General features: G+C 37.2%; 1 long non-coding RNA gene across 1 annotated transcript in view; it reads right to left on the reverse strand.

Moving 5' to 3' along the window:
* Positions 1-593: 593 nt before the first annotated feature.
* LOC122811860 overlaps positions 594-23,755 on the reverse strand; it is a 172,887-nt gene continuing 149,725 nt past the window's right edge. The window contains exon 3 of the long non-coding RNA XR_006366310.1: positions 594-755. This is a non-coding gene — a long non-coding RNA (uncharacterized LOC122811860). The remainder of the gene's footprint in view (positions 756-23,755) is intronic.

Here is a 23,755-nt window from a genome sequence, read left to right on the forward strand (position 1 = left end):
TACAAAAGTCTATCTACACAACTGTTAACTCTAGGCTGTAACTGTGTTTCTATCAAAACACCAAAGGTGTTGGTGGCAGATGCAATACCAGTGTTGACCTGCAGGGTGTGCTGAATATGAACTGCTGCAATCAAATTTGCAGCTACACAAGTGTCAGCAAAACTAGGTTATAACTGCATTGCTACAAAAGCAACCAAGGTTTTGGAGGCAGATGCAATACTAATATTGAACTGAGGGGCATACCACACAGTCTGCAAACACCAGTACAGACACTGACACAACAGGTACTCATTTACTCTCTGAAGAGTCAGACTATGCACAACAAATGAATTAATTAAAAAAGTACACCAAACCACACGTCATAGACAGCAGTTACAGCACTTAAACTTATATGCGCACCATATGTGTAACAGATACACCAACACAACTGTTATTTAGGTTGTGGATACAGTTCAAAAACTGTATGCTAAAAGTGTCTCAATGTTACATGAAGTTCAACATTTTTAGATTTCAGTTACAATTGTAAGCACAGCTATTGTGTGACTTCACTTACCTTACTGATGCATGATGGGTATTCCTGCATTCTAATAAGTATACATTTTATTGCGAAAAAATACAGGCCTGTAAAAAGGGGAAGATGCATTTAATTTAATAAAACAGCAAAAATAATCAACATCATGTCTCCCCCCGCTGTTCTTCAAGCCTATGTGTCAGCTCAATGTACATGGTTCGATTCCTGCTGCAATCCTCCTTGCCTGAAATCAGAAAAGAGAATATATGAATGATGTATTCCTCAAATAAGTGATAAACATTTCTCAGCACAGTTTCTAGACATTTATTTCTGAAGAGCATTAAACAATCACAATACACATTTGACAGGGTTACATATAGATGTTAATATCCTTGAACACAGATTGGAGGACATAAAAGTCAAACTAGCAGCCACAATGTACTTCCAAACTCTAACCTTGAGGTCTGCCTAGCTAATAATATTCCTTGACTGAAAAATAATATTTTGAATGCAGTGAAAAGACTTTTTTTGTGACATCATCTGGATGGGGAATGGTCCACTAATAAGGATCTTGGCTTAGGATTGCAAATTATGAACATGTGCAGCTCATGTAGGTTAACTGTTTGAAAATTGCATTAATTTCAGCACTGTGTTCCAAAACATTAACAGTAATGGAGAGCATCCATTCCTCGGACAGTGGGACAGTGTCATGCAGTACAGAGCTTCTGTGAACAGAACCATACATGTTGCTGTACATAAGGGACTCAGTAAGGTATGTGCAAGGATCATGCAAAAGTGCACATCACTATGAAAATACATATATCTTCCCTGTTCTGTATTTCAACTGCTTGTTTGCCCATCCCACTCCCTCAAAACCTGAGGATGATGTTCTTGAATTTGTTGTAATATTTCATGACAAAACAGACCTTAATAGCACTTTCATAAAGTATACAATATTAACCAAAGAATTGCTCAGACATATAACAATATTTAGCAAGCTTTATTGAACCTGCTGTTAAATAACTAATGTTAACAGAACATTACAGATTACAGATATGTTCGTAGTAATTCGACATATAACTGAGTTCTGCACAACCACTCTCAAAATACACCTTAGTATCAATAAGTGGAATATGCTTCTCTAAATAAATACTATGGAGAGTGTGATGCCCACCACTGCTACCAATATGTGATGTTGCCATGCTGGGCCAGTAATCAAGTAGCTTGAATCCTCACAACTGACACTGGAGAAAGATGTGCACTTGGAATATAAATGGATATGCTCAGTATTTCCAGATAACAACCTCTCTGTATCAAGTACAGTTCCCCTTAAGAGCACACAGAGAACACATTCAGCCCAGGGTCTGGATGTCTCTATCCATCTCCCTCCAGATCCCCAATAAGACTCCCCACTGGTACAGCTTTAGGTTAGATCCTAACCTGAATGTCCAAGCCAAGTCCACCAGCACCCTCTCGGTAAACCCAGTGCTTCATGTCTCTGCCCTAAGTAGCTGACAAACACACCCTGAGAGATTCTATTTTTCACACACATGCACCTGGGAAAGGCTGGCACAGATGCACCTGCTATACCCCCTTCTGCCCAGAGTATAAGGTAGTTATCAGTGCTGCCAAACACTTCAAAATCAGCTACTCTAAGGCCCATAACAAAGGATGCCCATTTACACTGTGTAGAATGGTAGTAGTTGGCCAAGATGGCTAGGCCTTCTGGAGTGTCACACACAGTATCACCAAATAAATATTAGTACAGTCAAACATTAGATACTTTCTACAAAGATCAACCACAATAAAAGTTTTAAATATGTTTCATAATAAATAATAAAAGAACATGAAAATACTGAATATGTATATTCACAGTAAACCACAGAGTACAGATCACAGGAAATATTGAAAAGAGCATTGATGGACACTCAGACAAATAAAGAAAAACAATATCCAAACTAAGCTTCACTATATTCCTGGCTAAATCTAAAAGAATCATTGTTTTCTAGTTAAGTTACTTACTTCCACAAGGCAAGATGATGTGGGTGAGGGTCTTTCAAGTCAGACTTCTCAAACAGAATACTCAATACTCTTTTCATATCTAAAATATAACTTCAGAGAGGGCTAGCAGAACAACCTCATCTGGTCACCTGACTCTAGGTTTTCACAGTATTCCCCTTTGAAACTGAGACAGGAATTCACACAGATGGCCACAATGCACATCCAAATGTTTATGGCAGCACTTGGGCCCTCCCCTCTTTTCACTGAGCTAATGGACAAAGGCTCTGCCCCCAGACCTGGCATCTCCCATTCTACTCAGCACTGTGGGGTTCCTTTTAATGATTTAGCTGCTCATTTAGATTTCCCTTATTTTTCTTAACGTTAACTTCTGCTGTACCAGTATCCTCTATTAAAACATTTACATTTAATTCAGCTGCAATAATACATGTACATTTCTCTTCCTTTCAGCAGGGTGAACTATTAATACATTTCAACCCAAGCAAAGCTCACAAATACATCTTCAACACAAGCATCTGTACAAAATCAATTTGATATACAAATGACAAACAGTTCTAATGCATTTGTAACACAAGCATCTTATAGAAATCATTTTGATATTCAAAGGACATATCACTCGTTACAAAACTCCAGCTGGCTATGCTGGCACTTGCCCATATAATCAGTCAGATAAAAGCAAGATAACAGTTTCGGATATGTGTCATCTCTCTGGATTTGAACACACAGCATGCCAAAAGGCAGGCATCCTTGTCTGTTTCCTCACAAGCCAAGCTAACGGCCAATATACATTACTCCCCAACAAAGCAGTACTGCTCTACAAACCCTGTTGTGAGAAAGCTGATGTTATCAGATCATTCCAGATTATGGGCATATTCATAGGACTTCAATGACTAATGCAGTTATTCATAAACATGCACTACAGAAACATTACTATCAAGTTTTGAGAATATGCTTCTCCAAAAAATACTTTAATAATATCAAGATAACAGTTACAGATATATGTTTCCCCTATGTGGATTGGAGCCTACAGCACACCAAAATTTATACATGTGAGGTGGGTGCCTTGCAGGCCAAGTTAATAGTCAGAAGGTATTTCATTTTAGAAAATAGGTACTGCAGGTGTTTATTAGAAGTCTTTAGAAAATTTATGAATACAAAAATGCAAAAACATACTGGACATTTTATTATACAGAAATAACACCTGTCAACACATAACTGTAAATATATGTGCAAGCAGACACACAGGTATTCCTTTTCAGATTAAATAAATGTGTCTGCATACTTTCTAAGGAAGAATAAAGTTATGTATGTGTTTTTATTAAAAGGTATAACAGTGCAATAGGCAATAATGTAGTACTGTAACAGAAAACAAAGTGGGCAGCCATCCACAGCCAAGGTGGTTTAGGCATTGGTGATGCATGATGATAGTGGCTATGTGAAATTCTATCATAAGATGTTCTACAACATATGTATATCTACAAAGGTCATGATTATGGATAGTAGGCCCATTGAATAAATTAACAACATGGGAATCAAACCCACAGTTGTCAGGACAGTATTTACCAAGTCCACTTAATTATTCTCATGAGTTTCTTGTCATTGCAGCTACTAAATGTTTATAAAAATATCTATCTGATATGTATGAGACAGAGAATTATGTGTAAAATCCATAGAAATGCTGAGGTATATGTAGCACATTGACACTTATTATAGGGATTTATGGGCTGCCACAGCTCAATGACCATCCATTATAGACCCTCTGCTTCACTCAATGCATGTCATCAAAGTAGTGGCAAAACTGTACTCCAGTGAGGTAGATCCCTCTTCTTCTTCAGAGATTCCTCATGATCTGGTTCTATACATCTATCATGGAAAAGTTCTTGGGTCTGGCTCTTATCGTCTGTAATCTGGCATGCACACTACACAGTCAACATCTGGGTTATTTCTTCACCCAGTCAGGTGCAAAGTCATGTCTTAACCTCCTTGAAATAGCCATCATGATCGTGAAATTGAAAAAAGACTGGAAAATATAAAGACAGGGAAATGTTCACTGAGGTACCACTCAGTTCACAGTTAGCAATGGTCTGCACAGTAAATGTATCAAAATAAATATTTGAAAGTGGCTCTGATGTCATGTTATCAGATCATTGGAAGTTAACAGGCACGTGCCACACATGGTACAATTTATCACTACCTATCGGTTGTTTACACAGTACACCTGGGTGTTACAGTGCACAAAGCCAATTTATATGTAAGTGTGCAAATAGGATTCCAAAAGCTTGAATATTCATGAACCTCATGAATTATGTATGGCACAAATGGTACTTAAAGGTGAGTGCACATTAGGTGCACTTTGATTCTGTGATTTGGTACATTGGCAATTGGTAACATTTCTGTTTTTGTGATTAGTAAGTCTCTTCAAGTTAGTAATTTCCACAGATCCTGTTTAATTCTTACTCAAATGTTATCTTTAACAGAAGTTATAAGTTAATGGAGTGATGTTGTTTTGAACTTTATGCATACAGGTGTTACTATTTTAAATAAGTGATTTAAGTCCATGTGCAGTTGTATAGACAGATGTATATTGCAAATCCATCCATCCTCAACCCCTTTTTTCCCATTTTGTACATGGAGTCGGGATGTCACTTCAACAGTAACAATCCCCTTGAGCCAAATGTCAACAGTAAATGAAGGCTGATTTATGGATCATCTGAAATTCTTACTGGTAATTCCTTGCACTCTGTAGTGTAGCTAAGGAAACCTAGGTATTCTGACACTATTCATATCTAGTATGTAATGTTGATATTATGGATATTTCTTAATTCATGTTTCCTAATAAAACTGTTAAAAAACATGTGCTGTTGCTCCTATGGATATTTCTTCAATGATGCTTCTTGACAAAGGTACCATTACTACTGTCTCAATATACTAAGGATCCGTACTATGTGTGGCATGCCCATAGATCCTGAGCTTTTCTGACTCTTTCCTTAACTTGTTCAATTGCTCCTTGCTGTAGTATTTTAATGTGAAATGTAAGCAGACTCCTGTGCATGAAGCTGTTGTATTTAGACCAGCGTTCAACATATATGTTGTGTGAGGGGGTTCTAATCACATGCACAAACTGTAAAGATATTGCAAGATATGTTGATTTTACAAATGTTATGTATGGAGACATTGTTACTTTTTGTACGTCATGTTAGTATTTATTACAAACAGTTATACAGACCTTTGCATTGCACAGGAATGCATACTGTTTATGTTGGCATGCTGTTCACAGAATCAAATGCAAAAATGGGCTCACACAGGGATATTATCATGTGTGTATCACTGTCTTTCAGATGGGCAACCATCCTAGGAGTGATAACATCTCCCCGCAGGAAAATGACATCATAACTGATGCTTTCTGGTATCAAAGACATAGACTTGTAGGCAATTCAGGTGTTACAGTTTGGTGACATGAAATCTAGATCAACCTCACCAACATAATCAATGCAGTTGGAGGCCATAACCAATTTCATGATGCCTGCAGACAATGCTGCTTGTTCATGATACTTCATGTAGACAACAACAACAGAATGGAATGCTATGAGAGATCGAGGGATGCCACCAGTGGTGAACCACCACTGACCCCCCGAATTACATCACAATATTTCTGCCCTTACTGCATAAAGTAAGAGAAGAGCAATGTGCTTGCTGGTGGGAATGAAACTGGAGTTCCAGGCCAAACATGTATGTCTTTCTTTCCATTACATGGCTGTGTATTGAGACAATCACTGCATATCATTGTAGCATGCACATTTATGTATTGTTTTTTGATTTACAGTAGCAGAGTTGAGCCATGTATACACATCCACACAGAGTGAGGAGGATGAATATAAGTCTAATGACATGTTTTGATACAAATGAAGTACAGACAGAACAGTAAAAACAACCTTTGTAATGCTGTTTGCATTAATATTCACAGATCCATCTAATTCAGGACCATTCCAGGGATCATCAGGTGAGTGTCTCCATACTGTTACTGTGACCACTACCTTGTTATTGCCAAAGCCTCATTTCATGGCACTGATGTTTACTGTCATATTGCTATTTCCCTAACATTGTACACTACAGGTACATCCAGAGAAGGCCTAAGCTGTGCAGGTTCAAGTGCAGACGGACTAGGTATGCTGCAGCAAAATTGTCATAGCTTGCATCAATGTGTGGCACACAGGGAATGCATCACATTTATGTCAATATTTGTCAACACAGGCCCATGTCATGTACAGCTGCAATGTCCATCACATGCATATTTGCTGCCCATGTTACTGTGTTCTATATGTGATGCTATCAGTATTATGTTTGCTAAATACATGACTGTACTGTCTTTCTCTTTAATTTATCATTGCAGGATCCACAGTACAACCCACAACCTTTCCACAGCAGGAGTCTGTCAGTGTTATGCTATTAGCAATGTTTCATATCTGTCGTTGCTGTTAATCTTGTAGTTGTCCTCCATTAATACTGTGTCCTTCTTGTATGTCACACCTTCACTATGTTTTAACTGTATTCATCTGGTTAATGCTGGTAATGATGTGATCACTACCACTGTTTTTTCCCTACAGTTATTAAAAGTTCACTCCTCTTTAACAGCACCATCTCTCCATGAGGTGTTGTCAGATGTCTTTGTTTAGTATTCCTCACATATGTTATGTATGTTGGTCTTGTAACCAAATTATATACTTCATGTATGTAGCTTATGTGAAACATACATACAGTAGACCTTATATAAAGTCATTATTATTTATAACATTAAAGTGACATACAGTATATATATATATATATATATATATATATATATATATATATATATATATATATATATATATATATCATATGTCTTTGATATCCATGTCATATGTCTTTGATATCCATCATATGGTGTAAGTACATTGTCCTGATGTGTGTCTTTGTGTCTTGTAGCACGCACATCAACTATCTGTATCTTCCAGAAGCCATTCTGTCGATTGTGATGGTGTTCAAGATGTGTCTCAGCATGGTGAGATGGTTCCCTGGCACAGGTAACCTTGAGGTGTTTGGAGAGTCCATCCATGAAGCTGACAGTGATGTTTCTGAGGTGGTAGCCTTAAATGTGGAGGTCCAATTGTCTAGCCATTCAGAGAATGCTGGTACAGTGGATGTTAAACAGGATGAGGCAATTGACCACCAGATCCCAGATGAGACAGGTGCTGATGGCAGTTCCACACAAACAACCAAAAACAGGGCATTGTGGTAGATACAGTCAAGCAGATGTTGTGCATGGACAGGTGTTATTGGGTGTCCACCTCCTGCTGCAGGTGAATGAACAGTCACAGCAAAGACATTGATCAGATGTCTCTGCACTTGCACACACCATCGAAAATGTGGTACACTAGCTACATGTCATGCAGGAAGGGCAAGAGCACAGACACGATTAGATTGTGGCTGCATTGGCCACTCATAATGAGAGTCTGTCAGCTGTGGATGGTCAGTAGAAACCCTGGCCTCTGTGGTACTGTAGCAGTGTTATACTACCAGCAGAATTCTTTGTTCCCTGACTGTGCTCAGCCAATTTCAGCATGGGTGAGGCAGGCCACCTGTCCATAGAACCACCATTGGCTATCAGTAATCACTATCTGTGGTCCAACCTGCACAGAGTTCAACTGCTGGCCCATCTGCTGTGATTCCTCCAGTCTCAGGCCTTCAACTCACATTCATGGTCCTTCATCTCAGCATGGTACCATCACCCCTGCATCTCGTCTGTGAAGCAACCAGGGCAACATGTGTCTGTACATGGTTGGGGTAGAGAGGACTATGATGTGGGCTTCAGTGAGGTCATCCTAGACTGCCTTAGAGTGTGTCCAACAGTGTAGTGCACATTATTAAATTGTTATTTTACTGTGATATGTCTACTGATATTAAAATTTCTGCATTATGTCCTATGTGGTTTCTCTTTTTTCATGTTATTATATTGTAGAGATAGGAATGTGTAGCACTGATGAGTGTGTGCCCCTTACTGTTTTCCATACAGTGGTACAACAATCTGAGTATGTATGCATACCTGTTTCATTTGTGCCCTGTGTAGATGAGCTCTATTGTGAAACATTTGCATATATTCCTGTTTCAATATGTTATGATTATGGTGTTATGCATATGCTCAGTGTGCACTTCTAGCTGGCAATTGCTATTATGTCTAATCTGTGTTGCTGTGGTGGGGCAACACCTGCACATAAATGTTCAGTCTGTGTACTTGTGTGCATGTGGCTTGTCATGGCTCAAATCCTGCCATGTTGCCTGGGCCTGCACTTGTAATCACACCCTACATGCTTGTGTCTTCTGTCCCCTATGTCCTCCTCCTGCTACTAAAATACCTATAGGATGTTCTCTTCAGACAGCATGGGTTCTTGGGGTAGTTCACCTACACCTACAGCTGGAAGATCACAACGTGCTCTAGGTAGTATGGTGTGCAGCATGGCACGCAACATTATTATTTGTGCTGCCTTTTCAAGTGTGCAGTGCAGTGCACCCCTGGATATGTCCAGACATCTGAACCTGTCTTTCACTACACCAGATACATGCTCTATGGTGTTTGGCTCATTGCATATCCTGTGTTGTAGGCCTCCTGTACAGGGTTGAATGTTCACAGTACATTTTCATTAGCCCCAGCTGAAGTGAATAACCACAATCACCTGTTGTGGGAAGTGGAGACACACGTAGTCAGGATGGATATTGTTGTGAGGGTTATTCTTAGCTTTTGTCCTAGCTGTGCTCTTGTACTTTCTTAGTAGTATTCCCTCAGGTATTTCACCTTGCTGGAATGTAGCCCTCAGTCCACTTTCCCTCTGTATGGCAGCATCATGAACACTTCTAGGGTGTTTTGCTATGATGTTTGTTATGCTACCATCTGCTGCTCACACAACCTGGCCAGTCCTTTCTGTTTATGTATCGGTCTGCTTCAGGATGTACAGGGACCTATCTTATTTAAATTGTTTTAATCTATAACAAAACATAAATCCTGCTCAATTAGCAAGTATGCCATGACAGTAAGTTAATATCTACTTATATAAAATAGATTGTTGGGCGTCAGACTCCAAGAAAAAAAAAATAATACAGCAAAATGTATCAGTAATAATAAAGATACCACTGATTTTGCTATGAACTATGTAAGGTGATGTGCCTGCATTTAAGGTTCCCTTAATAAAAGGTAAAATGAGCCAAAAAAGTTTATAACCAGGAAAAGTGTAATGAGAACTCCACCTGGCACAAATAAATCGAAGCTCCAAGGTAAAATTGCTTTTAATAAGAACTTTGAACCACTCCACAACAAAGACTGGATCAAATAAAGACAAGCAAAACAAAATAACGTATCCACATACACGTTTTCGTCGCCAACTTCATCAGTTATACATCCATTTTAAAACTGAAATGCTTTTATATGCTGTTTGAATTTAGTCATAGGTCTGTTGTCCAATCCTTTAACACATTCAATTGAGGTTCATTTAATTGAATGATTAATTCATAAAAACTATGTAAAAAACTAAATAAATAAGTCCAATTCTCTAAAAACATATAATCACAACTTATACCCTTTTTATTATAATTTGTCTAAGAATTTAAAACCTTTAATACATTTAAATACGACTTTTAAAATGTTTCTGTATTGTGCTTTATTTGGGCTTTTGGATCTGAAATTACAACAAAGCACCATCTTGTGGCCATTGAATGAATTGCAAAGCCATACACTGAGACCTTGAGAATCCAAAGAAACACTTGTTTTTTTGCAATCTGTATAAAATATCATAACAATAAAACCAAAACTAAAAAAACTTCAAAAACTTCTTTGAGTTAAAGCTTGGCAGCTCTCATCTTCAAAACTGGCGCCAATGATACCATATCATTGAGCCCAAAATTACGGTTTGCATCCAAAAAGAGCTGCCAATACAATTCTTTATACTCAATGAGTGTCTCCCACATTCCACCTCTTGGATTAGTGGGAACCACTTCCAATACAAAAAATGAGTAACCTGTGGTGTTGCATTTTATTGAATGTTTACTCAATGCACTTTTTTCTTTCATCACCCTGACATCATATAAGTGCTCATATATTCTCTGTCTGAGCTTTCTCTCGCTCTTTCCAACGTAGAAAGAGGGACATTTTTTGCAAACAGCTAAATATATGATGCCTTTGGTGTCACAGTTAGCAAATGAATTTAAATGTATGGTCATTTTCCTTGCTTCTAAAACCATACTTTCCCCACAGATCAGGTAGGTACAATAATTACATCTCCCACACTTTTGTAATCCTTTCTTGGATTTTTCTTGGTTATTACACTTGTTGTTTTTCATCCCTGCTTCAAGGTAATTCTTGATACTTTTCCCTCTACGATATACATGGGTTAGTTCTTTATCAAAGATAGATTCAAGATCTGAAAATTTTGAAAAGCTATCCCATTCTCTAGAAAATATGTTCCTGACAAAAGCTGATTGTTCGCTAAAGGTAGTTATTAATCCTGTCCCCTTTTCAGTGAAATTGCCCGCTGAACCTAAATTGTGGGTCAGTATTTCTTCCTTCCCTAAAATAGGGGCAAAGGTGTCTGCTCTTTTTGTATTGACTTCCTCCAACACCTTGTTGAACATCTCTAGAGGGTACCCTCTCTGGGTAAAAAGATTCTTTAACAGTTCAGTTTCTTCAAGAAGAACTTTGTTATCCGAGGTCATTCTGCTACACCTAACCAATTGCTCTTTCACCACCCCCTTTTTTTGGTGGGGGGGATGGCAACTGGTGTAGTGCAAATAAGAGTTGGAGAAGGTTTCTTTCCTGAAAATTCTTGATGACAGGTTCCCCTCTTTTTTCTCTATGTGAACATCAAGATATTTTAATGTCTGTTTGTCAAAATTACTAGTAAATTTCAAAAATGTGGAGGTGTTGTTGACAAAGGTCAAAAGGTTGTTGAAATTTTCTTCACTACCACTCCAAAAAAAACACAAATCATCTAGATACCTAGTATAAAGGGAGCATTCGTTCATCAAAGGAGAATTGAGAAGAAAAGTTTCTTCCCAAAAGGCCATTATAATATTGGCATATGTGGGTGCACAGTGTGCACCCATCGCAACCCCCTTTTCTTGTTTGAAGTACTCCCCTTGGAAGAAATTGTGATTATATGTTTTTAGAGAATTGGACTTATTTATTTAGTTTTTTACATAGTTTTTATGAATTAATCATTCAATTAAATGAACCTCAATTGAATGTGTTAAAGGATTGGACAACAGACCTATGACTAAATTCAAACAGCATATAAAAGCATTTCAGTTTTAAAATGGATGTATAACTGATGAAGTTGGCGACGAAAACGTGTATGTGGATACGTTATTTTGTTTTGCTTGTCTTTATTTGATCCAGTCTTTGTTGTGGAGTGGTTCAAAGTGCTTATTAAAAGCAATTTTACCTTGGAGCTTCGATTTATTTGTGCCTGGTGGAGTTCTCATTACACTTTTTAAGGTTCCCTTAATACTCATTATAAACCCCTTTTCATTTTGCACATATGTACATGCAATTGTAAATAATGCCTTGGGACAAGTAAGAATGCTAACAAATATAACAAGCAGAGTTGTGTCTTTTCTGTTAAATCTCTATTAAGACGTATATCTGACCAATATTAGAATACAGTAGTTAATTTTGTGTTCATACATTTGTTCAGCTAAAGCATCACACAATCAGAATTACAGAGAAAATTCACTAAAAGAATATTACTCATGATTAATTTAAATTATAATCAATAATGTTGACAATTAAACATTTATAAATTGTATTGCCATTATCCTAGGGCAAAATTAATATTTTTTTCAATCTATTTTCTCCCATTTCTTTCATTCAGACAATTATCCCAGTGCCCCCTGTCTCTCATGAGTCTGCTAACACTCCAGTGTGCACCCTGCTCAAAGCCTGCAAATTTCGCCAAGGTCAGCAAGGTTATTAAGGACATTTTTATCCATCAGTCTGTCACATTGTCAAATATTCATCCAGAGGGGATTACATTGTTTTTACCTAGCCCTTTTTACACCCCCTCCCTTCTTTAGAGGTGGGCGGACAATGGAGACCAATGCATCAGCTCAGCCATGTCTCCACCTGATTTCTCTCTTAAGAATATGCTTCCAGCATTCTATTTCACCAAAAATGGATGCAGGAGACGACCACAGGTGCACCCACCCACACCCCTGGATAGTAATATATATATATCTGTCCCTGCCAATTTGTTAGTCACATGAGCTGCTACTCATTCCTGAGTTGACTGGGCCATAGTCAGGGCTTTATCCCTCTATGCCACCAGAGCAACCTATGATAGGGATAGAATAACATCAGTATTGAAGGTAATACATGATAAAATCATGATAATGTCATTAAACCTGCAGATTTATAGCAACACCAACACGTATTTACATAATAATTTTGAAGTTTTACATGAAGAATAATAAGACTGGGTTAAAGTGATTATTTGTTACACAATATATACCTTTTTCTGAATAAACTCCTTTCATATATCGGTACTCCTAAAAATCTTGCAGTATTTAAAAAATTCTTCACAAATGGGTTGGAGGAGGAGTTTACAACACTGTTTTCATTGTGCATAAGTTCCTTGAAGGCCTTCAGTCCAGAGCACATTTAACTTATGTACTTATAGATAGGGAAAGAGCTATGTATCAATGGAAATTCATCCATATAATGTTCAATCCACAATATAATAGGCAAGTGCAGAGGGTTACCAGGGCAATGAAAAGTTTCATGAGAAAAAACAGTAACAATCGCATGACTATTGTCATCTTGTAAATTTGGAGTATTAAAATACTCCATCAGTGGACTAGTCTCTCAACACCTAGGTTTTTAGTGATCAGAAGTTTAAAAAGTAAATTAGCTACTTTTGCTGCATTACTGATACTTGACAATTAATGCTATGATATACACTCAAAAGACAGCCAGGTTGGCAGGCCGGAGACAGAGTAAGAATACAAAAGTCATAGAAAAGTCAATAACTTGAAGCTGAAGTAGCTGTTAAAGAAACTGAACCAAAACCCTTTGTCATTTGTTGAGAATGAGAATGACAGCATAGGAGTAATCACAAACATCTATATCAAAAAATATATCAAATGTTCAGGAGAGAAAAGTGACCAGAAGTGTCATAATCAGTAGGGCTGTGAGAAGATTAGAAACTGTGCTACTTCAGAGACAGAAGTTCCTTTAGCTGTGCTTCCAGAGAAAGAAGAAAAGCAGCAATAAAAGCCCCAAAAAAGGAAGATCAGATGTCAAAAGAGTTCAGTTGTATTAAATATTTTAAAATCTGGAATACCAGAGAAAGAACTAGACACTTGGATGGTTCCAGAACTAATAATCATATTAAAGACTGAAAATATACATTTATTGAAATGCTTAATGGATGTGACTAAAGATCTTAACTTGATATAATAAGTCCTTGACATACTTGTAAATTACTGGATAATTAAAAAAAAATGTCAAGACATGCTAATAAAATTAAAGGATAATCAAAAAATTATCAGTGTAAGGAATGTATACTGGCCTTACAGAATATTCAGAAACTAGGGAATTTATTAACAAAAAGGACATTGCATAGCATGCTGTCTCGCAGACTATTACAGTATTTTAAAAGTAGAAAAGCTAGATATATTATAAAGGCTATATACCTTTAAATAGGCTAATATTCTACTTGGCTTCTTTTTTTACAGGGCTGATTTATCATATTTCATGCAAAACTATGTGGAGAATGAAGAGTAATCGACAGCAGTATTTACTTGGGCATGGTTTGGGTTTATGAGAGATGGTTCTGATGACCTGGTGTTTTTTCTAGATTCTCACAGCCTTGTAATATCCATCCATCCATCCATCCACCCATCCACAACCCCTTTTTCCCATTTATGCATATGGGGTCAGTGTGTCACTTACACAGTGACAATTGCCTAGTGCCAATGTTTACACTACTGGGTGGCTAGACCTGCCATGGTATTTCTTCCACACCATACTCAAGCCTATGGCTAATTTAGAATGTTCAAGTAGCAAAGATCTTATTTATCATATTTAAGTTTTGGCTTTGCTGTAGGAGTCAGGATTACAGTATATCACCAGTAAAATATAGTAAAATGCAACATTTAGTGCAAAAGTTAAAAAAAATGGCACTGATACATTTTTACTAGAACTGATTAGTCAAACATAGTTGACAGAACAGCTGTAGGTGCTTCTAGCATTGCCCAGTTTCTTTCTGTCAGTCATGCACGTTTCTGGTGACTGCCATTTTTTGTGAAGGTTCTTCCTTTATCATGTATTCAGTTTCCTGACTTCATTCTCAATACCTTTGAAACAGGAGCTTCATCTTTCTATAATGAGAATCATTCCTCATTGTACCTCTAGGATTTTCTCAGCTCACTGATGTGCTGAGATGAAAGAGTAGAGGAAGTGATGGATGAGGATGGAGACAGATACTGTTCATTTAGTTTTTTTACACAGCCTAGAGATTTGAAAAAAATAAGACTCGGCCATGAGCGGTTAAAGCAGTTCTGTTCAAAATGTGTAGGGTTTCATAATGTAATCTGAATAATACATTGTTTAAAACATACCAGATTAAGCCGCCCATTCTACACAGTTCCTTTAATATCCTACCAGTTTTACTGTTTTCATTTTACACTTTCCTCTACTTGAATATCTTTTTATCTCTATGTTTTGTAAAGCATTTAATTCCTCCACATAAAATTTTACTACACCCCTGCATAATGTGTGGATAGCTTCAGCATGTATGCTATTAGCTATTTGTATTATGCGTCCACCATATTATTGACCTTCTTCATTATTAATAAACAGTGCACATAAAACAGAAAGAAAAAGAATGATGTAATGAAAGATAGACAGAGAAAGAATAAGAAAGGGAAGGAGTGTTTGTGGGAGGTAGGCAGGGGCTGAGGACACTTCACCTGTTTATAGGATCACGTCCCTTATACATCTTTCCTTCTGTTGCACTATACTGCAGGGTCCATCACCAATGCAAGTGAACATTCATCACTAACAATTGCTTGCTGAGGCCTATCCTACAATAAAATGGTGTCTTGGATTCTTTAAACGGCCACCACTGTGTATACAACTTCAGCATTGAGATTCTCATTTGAATTGAATTTCTGTCATCGATGACAGAAATGTTTCAGCAATTTTTATCAACTGACATGATTTTTATCTAACTTTGGATCCTGCCTTTATTATCCATCTCTTCAGAAAAAAAAACTTAAAGAAATTTCAAATAAACATGCTATGCAAGACCTTGAATTTCAAATAAAAAAAATCAAGTTACCACCAATAATCACTAGAAGAAAGTAAACATTTAGCTTGTAAGTAATATGTCAAACTTTATGACATGGAGCACTGTGTCATCAGCATTAATTCTAGAGTACAGGAAGCCAAGATTCAAATGTTTAATCGCCTGGATTCTGGGTTCTTCCATTTTTTCTGAACTTGTGGTGCTTTGAATTCAATTGGTCACTCTCATTAGAACAAAAAGAACTGTTCAAGACTACAGTATAGTGCTTTGTGAAAAATTTCCTCTCCACAAAGATATGCAGCTGTTGAGTTGGTATATATAGGTTCTGGGTGTGTGAGGCTTCTCAGCCATGTATTCAGTAAAGAGGGTTGCCCCTTGCGAAAAAAAAGATGTTTTCAGTTTGTAACATTGCATTGAATAGCACAGACACATTTTGATCTCTCATGGCCATTCTAGTAATTTCTGGGCAATTACTTTTTGAAGTGGCATAGTGGAAGCTGAATACTGCTGTACAGCTTTTTTAATGGAAGCAATACTCTAATGAAAACAAGATGGATTAATGAACTACGAAATCCAAGAGTCCCCCAGCAGCTATAAAATTCAACAGGCTTTTCAGTAATGAAAATGAAACTGGAAAATATGCCTCAGCTAAAAGTGCATTAAATACTGAATTTCTAGTATTCCACTGCAAGTTTAAAATTGGCATTAAATGGTTTAATTGTCTTCTGTGACTTTTAAAAACAAATTCTATTGGAAAAAAATCCACAGAATAAGGTTTTAATCATAGATCTGATGTATTAGTAACTATTTTGGTTCAAAAAGGCAACCATAAGTATTTTTGCCTCAAATGATTTCTTACTTCCTTATTGAGCTTGAAGGCTTGATTTTTTTTTAATTTCTTGCAAAAATGACAATGGTCAGAAACCTCAGATCTTTGCCTATAATAGATTTGCTTATTTTAAAGAAAATATGATCAGCCAATAATAGCTATTTTAATAGAAAGGGAACAAGGACTATATCTGACTACAACCCATTCCCTCCAGTAGAGCTCTTCTGAGTGCGTACCTTTAACTCCCAGTGGGTGTGGATTCAGCCTTTAAAAATGAAGTTATCACCTTACAGTTCTAACAAATACCCATTGACAGAGGTCATATATTGCTACAATTGTGTTTGCCATCATGTATGCTTCAAGATAACATTTTCTGATACTTTGTATGTAAAGTGGTTTGGGAATTGTTAATGTAAATAAGAACAGGCAATACTTGATGCCCAGATGCGCAGTAGGAGGTAACTGCAGATACGCCTGGAGACATCACTCGGCTGTACTGAGTGGAATGAGTGAATGAGTGGAATGTTTCATAGACATAGCAGCTGCTATAGTTTACATCACATGCAGAGCACTATAATTCTCAGGTTTTAGGAACAACAAACAATTTATTTTAAACTGTAGCAAACTACTTCCTACAAATGTAACAAGCAGTTGCTACAGTTTATACTAGTGTGGAGAGCTACACAGCTCAGATTTTAGTTAATAAAGAGAGAAACAAGTCTATTTTTTTATATTGTTGCAAACTGCTTGCTACAAATGTAGTAAGCAGTTGCTACAGTATAGACCCCACAGGGAGTGCTACAACACTCAGTATTGACAGCAAATACAATACAAACTTTTAAAAAACAATATGCATAAAAAAATCAGGTTGAGTCTTGGATGACTTTTCGTACCCCTTTACAATTTGCTCTCAAGGCAGTTGCCCCCTTTGCCCTACCCTAGCTATGCCACTGAGAGAGTTTTAGAAGTATATTCTACATCAGTGAGTCACAGATGAGTAATTAAAATAGATCCTAACATCACCTATGGTGCCCTACAAGGGTCAGCACAAATACAGTCCTTATCATATATGGTTAAATGACTTATGCATTATAATTACTAGCCAGAGAAAATTGCATGTCATATAATGCACTTCTTCTTAGAAAGAAACAAAGGAAAACAGCACGGGGACTCATAGCATATCCACAGTGACATCCTGATGCAACTCAAAGTATTAGATGGTGTTACACATGCAGAACATGTTTAAGTCCTGTTGTGTTTAGTAGTACAGACGTATAATTTTCACTTTAAAAATATCCATCTGTAACCACCAGAAATTCTCTCACAACAAAGCAAATCTGCAAACAATGCATGTTTTGGCACCAGAAATGTTATTCTTGTTCTGAATGCAAGTGAAATAACTGAAGGCTTCAAAGGGTGTACTATTTCACACTTCTGCACACCATTGCCATTGAGAAAGCAGGCTGAAGCATTTTTAAACCCCTATCTTTAGAAAAGAGGGAAAAGATAAAGTAGCAATTAGAGGAACTTCTTGAACTATTTGAGCTCAGAAAGAGCTTTCTGTTTATTCACCATGTGTTCTTAAAAGTACAAGGTCCTAAGAGATTGCAAATGTTTAGGTATCTGACCTGAATAATAGAATATAAACAGTCACAGGAGGAACTGCCACTACTAGCATGGAAGCACCAAGTCCATATGTTGTATCAGGGCCGGTGCTAGCATTTTGGGGGCCCCCAGCAAATGTCAAGTTGGGGGCCCCTTAGGCACTTCCAGTATAAGTATCATTCTAACAATGCCATCTATCCTAAGAAAGCTTTTATTTCATGCTGCAAACTTTCAGGAGTAGTATCCAGACAGACCTGTGGCTACAAGCTTTTACATTACAACAGGCCTATGTACCACACTATCACTATGTTGAGCTATCTAACAAAGAGTTAGTTACAGTTGCTGGCACTTAGTTGCAACAATGATACATTGCAACAAGTCTATGTACAGGTCTGGACTTAAAGTGAAATGATGACTGGACCTACATTTCAACACTCCCCCCCCCCCACACACACACACACACACACACACAAACCCTCCAGTCCTCTCCTCTGATTCCTTCTCCTTTTGGGCTCCCCATACCATCCACGTTACTTTTTTCTTCCTTTTCTCACATTTTGCCTTGCTCTCAGCTTTTTCAAGAAGCCATAACTTTCTATATGCTCTGAAGATCATTTTACACAACCTTTTCATCCAATAATAGCTTGAACAGAAATTATGATTATGGAAATAAATTCACTGTTGAAGTTCAGTTTTAGTTTTCCTTGCATCGTTTCAACACACCTTTCCTGAACAAGACAGCACAGTAATAACCATTTAGGAAATAACTCAAGTCAGGGCCCAAGAAGTCACAGGTTTACAAATGGTCTGGGAGGCATTTTAGAGCATTTTCTCAACATTTTACTCCAATGGTGGCCTAAATAAAAATCATGAAGAAAAAAAGAATTTCAGTCTTATTTTTTTCTTTCAAGGAAGACATAATTTGTGCCCAAGGCTTAATTTTCGAAGCTGATAAAAGTGTAGCTTACAGTAAACCAACAAGCCAGTAGTTGTGAGAATATTTAAGTCTTATCTGGAAATACTGCCTACCTCCCTAACACTCTAAAAAAGACAGTCACTGCCTATGCATCCCTTTGGTGTTAGACTGGGATGAAAGCGAAGATTTAAATTGCATTTGTCATATATTTCAAGTGACTGATGATATACACAGCATGTTTTTCACCCCAGCCGTCAAAGGCAGCTACATGTATATGTGCCTAGTATGTGATTGTGAGAATGATTTCAGTAATTTTCAAATTTGTTGCTCCTAGACAGTACACCTCTCTTACACAAGCTATAGTAATCTTCTTTGTATACCTCTGAGGTCTGTGAGAAACACTGCACTCAGCTCAAACACAAGCTATAATGACTTCATGTGCACACCTCTAAGGTTTGACTGTGATGAAAATTAAAGATGTAATATCCACACAATCTCCAGCCCCTCATAACCCGTAGCAGCTTTATGTACACACACACACATTTGAGCAGGGCTGGTTTTAGAATGGGTGTGGTTGTAAACAGAGGCTATTATTAGCTTTATCCTAAAAGGGTCATATCTCAGCACCATTCAGGTTAAACAGCGTATTCAGAAAATTGATACATTTTTCTCCAACAAGCAACAGCTTTGGTGGGGGCCCCCACAGAGTCAAGGATGATAAAGGGAGTCCCCATTATCCATTTAGACAGTCTGGTGAGTGGGGGCAACCAGACTCCAAGAATATCTAAGTGTCTGAATGTTCTGTGATATATGTTATATCTTACTTTCAAAATATAATTACTTGTTAGTTACATTTTTTACTGATACACAGAAGAATAATGTCTGTGTCCTGGCATTATTGGGTGCATGCACATATAAAAATCAGTGATGTTTCTTACACACACACACAAACATGCATAAGCCTGCTGTTTAGCAGTCGTCAAACAGCAGAAGCATAAGATTTATCTCATTGAGGAGTAATGCATACCTGTCACTGTCCCTATATTCACAGACCTTCCCTGATTTTGTTCATACTTTTGCTTTATCCTTCGTAAAACGTCTGTAATCCTGAATGATTTACCAGCAAATCAAACAGTCAATTAATCCAGACATCTGAGTTTTATACTTATTGTCCAAAAATAGATGTTGATGCAAAAGTTGTTATTCTAGTAACTTTTTAAATGAATTAGAATAATATTTAAACATATTTCTGATTCTGAGCATTTAGTCTATTATTTTTGGGATTATACTGAATTCTTAAGCAAAGACATTGAGTTATAGTATCCGGTGTTCTGGTATTAGTTATAAAACTACCTGAAAGAGAAACTATCCCCGATGATCGGAAGCATCAGCTCTTCTTAAAATCCAAAGTTTGCACTGAGGTAAGTCACTCTGGGCTGCTGATCCCTCTAGTGCTTATATTGTTCATGTTCATTATCATCTTCATCCTAACAGGGTCATAGCACAGCCCTGCTCATGTTAAAGAGCATAATTAGGAAATTAATGCATTTTTCATTCCTCATTTTTCCCCAACCAGCAGCAGCTTGTGTGGGGCCCCCACACAGACAAAGATGATTAAGGGTGCCCCCTGCAGCCATGGTTTTGTAGGGACCAAAAGTTGGCTATGTAGTTAGTTTTAGTAGAGAAAATGTCCAAAAGCAGGGTTTAACTAAACCAGGAGCACTATGTCAGTGGTAAAATATTTAATGGAATTCTGATGTCTATTACTTGACAAAACACCATTACTACAACTAGACATATCTTTAAATTTTAAGGGAGATATAAATAAGAGTTATTACCCTCATAGTTTATTAAGTATACAAGGCTGCTGTACTAGCGTTGATTGGTTTTACAGATGTGACAAAATATCAGGATAAGATAACTTGCTGTGGTTGGGGGCCCCCATCGACCACATGGTTCACTGGTGCCCAGAACTGGCTATGTGTATCCTGGCTATACTTTCATCACTCACAGTCTTCTACATGCTGGTTGGTGGCAGTCAACCAAATAATCACTCCCTTCCCTTAAGATGGGAGACCTGCCATGGGCCAGTTAATCACACTCCTTCAATTTTCTCTAGCATCTAAGCTGCTACACAAGTTCAGTTAATCTAGGTCATAGTCAGGGCCTTATTATTCTCTATCATAGAGTCAGGCAGCAATGTTGGGAAGTTTAATAAATAAAATTATGAATTTAAACTAGACAAAATTACAGAATGCAACATTATATTTGAAGATACTTCTAAAAGTCACAGGAAATAAAACAGAATTTTCTGCACAGTGATAACAGTTTCATGGCACTAAAAAAGCCACCTGGTCAAAATCTTTTAAAAAGTACAAGGTCCTGCTTCAAATTATAGTACTTAAGTAAGTAAATTCACCTATCACTCTGGATCACATGGCTTATGAAAAATTATGAATGTTAAAAGCTATTTGTAGAATGAAAGCAAAAACAAAATGTGCTCTTGTACACATTCAAGACCAAACTTACAGTCATACATGTATCTTAGACACACTTCATACATATAGGGTTCATATATTTTACTGCTATGCTGATTTATTTAAAAGCTTGGGAAGCTTGCCTTGAGAATACCATATACAAAAACATCCTGATAAAATATCAGGTATATAGGCTGCAACAAATGCCCCAGTAGCCCTTAGGGGTAGAAATGAACAGGAAATTAAATTAATAGGTACCCAGGGGTAGAAATTAACAGGAAATTAAATTAATAGGTACCCTAGGTCTCATTAAGAAACAATTATAACTGACATTAAAGGTGAAAAACATTATTGTTGTCATAAAAGTAAACCAGATACACATTTGTACTGCTCCACAAGATCTGAATAGAGTTATTACATTACATTACTGTCCATTTTATACAGCTGAGAAAGTAGTTCTAGCAATGACAGATACTAAGTTATTTTTGATACTACTTGCAAATCAGGGATTCTAGCAGTTAAGTTGCATGTACACATGTAATACAATATTCAAAAGGACATATTCCTTAGACTTCCATTCCATCAGCAGTAGAAGTGTTTCAAACAGTTGTAGAGGTAGTTGAAGGACTGGAAGCTGTCATAAGCATAACTAATACTGTATCAACATGGAGACAGATACAAGAAGTATATGCCAAGAGACTAATGTAGCTGCTAAATATCTCAAGAAAAAATAATTTGTTTTAAATAAGAGCAAATGTAAAATAAGAGAGACAAGTCTGAAATGCATAGTTCATGTTCAAATGTCGGAGGAACTAAATTGTGGGGCAGAAAAAGTTAGAGCAAATATGCAAATGCCAAGCCAGAAGAGGAGTAAGCATTGTGAAGTCTTTAAGAATTATGCAAAATGTTTGAAAGTTTGCTGTATACTTGATATAACAATGCCTCAAAAAATGCTGTTAGAACAAACTGTATTCTGGATATGGAGGTATGATCATGAAAGTAGTTATGAAATCATCCTTGTGAGTCTAGTTGCAGAAACATTAATGTTAAAACACTATGATATGAATACCCCAATTGTGTTGCAAGTAGATGTCAGTGAGGATTGTAGAATCATAGGATCATAGGAGATTACTAGGCTAATGGCCCAGGGCCCTTACAAACCTAGCCAAGTTCAAACTGTGTTCCCAAGGGTGTCTGGTTCAGGCAGACACTAAAATCAGCGCCTATTCCACCTGTCCAAGAGGGACACAGGTGGAACCCCCAGGGTGAATGTCTGGTTACCCATCCAATCATCTAAATTACGCTTAATTAGGGACAATGAGACTCTTTGTTTAACATGAATAGGAAGCTTGTTCCAAAGGTGAGGCAACCTCTGTGAGACAAATCTGTCTCTCCAGCAAGTTCTGTTGATGTCACATACCAGGTTAAGGTCCTTAGAGCAAGTGACCTGTGTGCCATTTCTCTTGTGAATGTGTAGCATTTCCATTAAAGCTGGGTCAGAGATTGCTCTATATGCAAAGCACGGGTCCCTTCTGAGCAGCCTGCATGACACAGAGTAAAGTGACAATGATTTCAGACTGTCCCCATAAGACAGATCTTGAAGACCCTTTAAAGGAAATTGTGCTGTTGCTTAAGACTTGGTTTGGACTGACTGACTTTATATTGCAGACTTTTTCTGGATTCATGCCTAGTTGTGGCCATCGACACATCCTATCCAATGTATCCCTACCTAGTCCTTCCTGTGACAAACCAAAATCCTGCCAGTCCAGCTAGCTGGAATTTTGAAAATATTTATATGTCACTTGAAAATATTAATATGATTTATATAGAAATGTGACACTGCCAGCCCAGCTATCTGGAATTTTGTAAATAATCATATGTCATTTGTGAATATTAATATGATTTATATGCTTGTCTTGCAAATGTAAGAGACTGTATGTTATGTATATAATAAATTACTGGTGCAGAAATGTGTGTTGAACTGTATTTTCTGTACTGAGCTACAAGAATATAAACATAGTGTACCCTACTGGAAAAGAACAGAGTTGAAATGAATTGTTTTACGATTGT

The sequence above is a fragment of the Protopterus annectens genome, chromosome 9.part0 (genome assembly GCF_019279795.1).
Source record: "Protopterus annectens isolate FY-2018-M chromosome 9.part0, PAN1.0, whole genome shotgun sequence".
Taxonomy (NCBI): Eukaryota; Metazoa; Chordata; order Ceratodontiformes; family Protopteridae; genus Protopterus; species Protopterus annectens.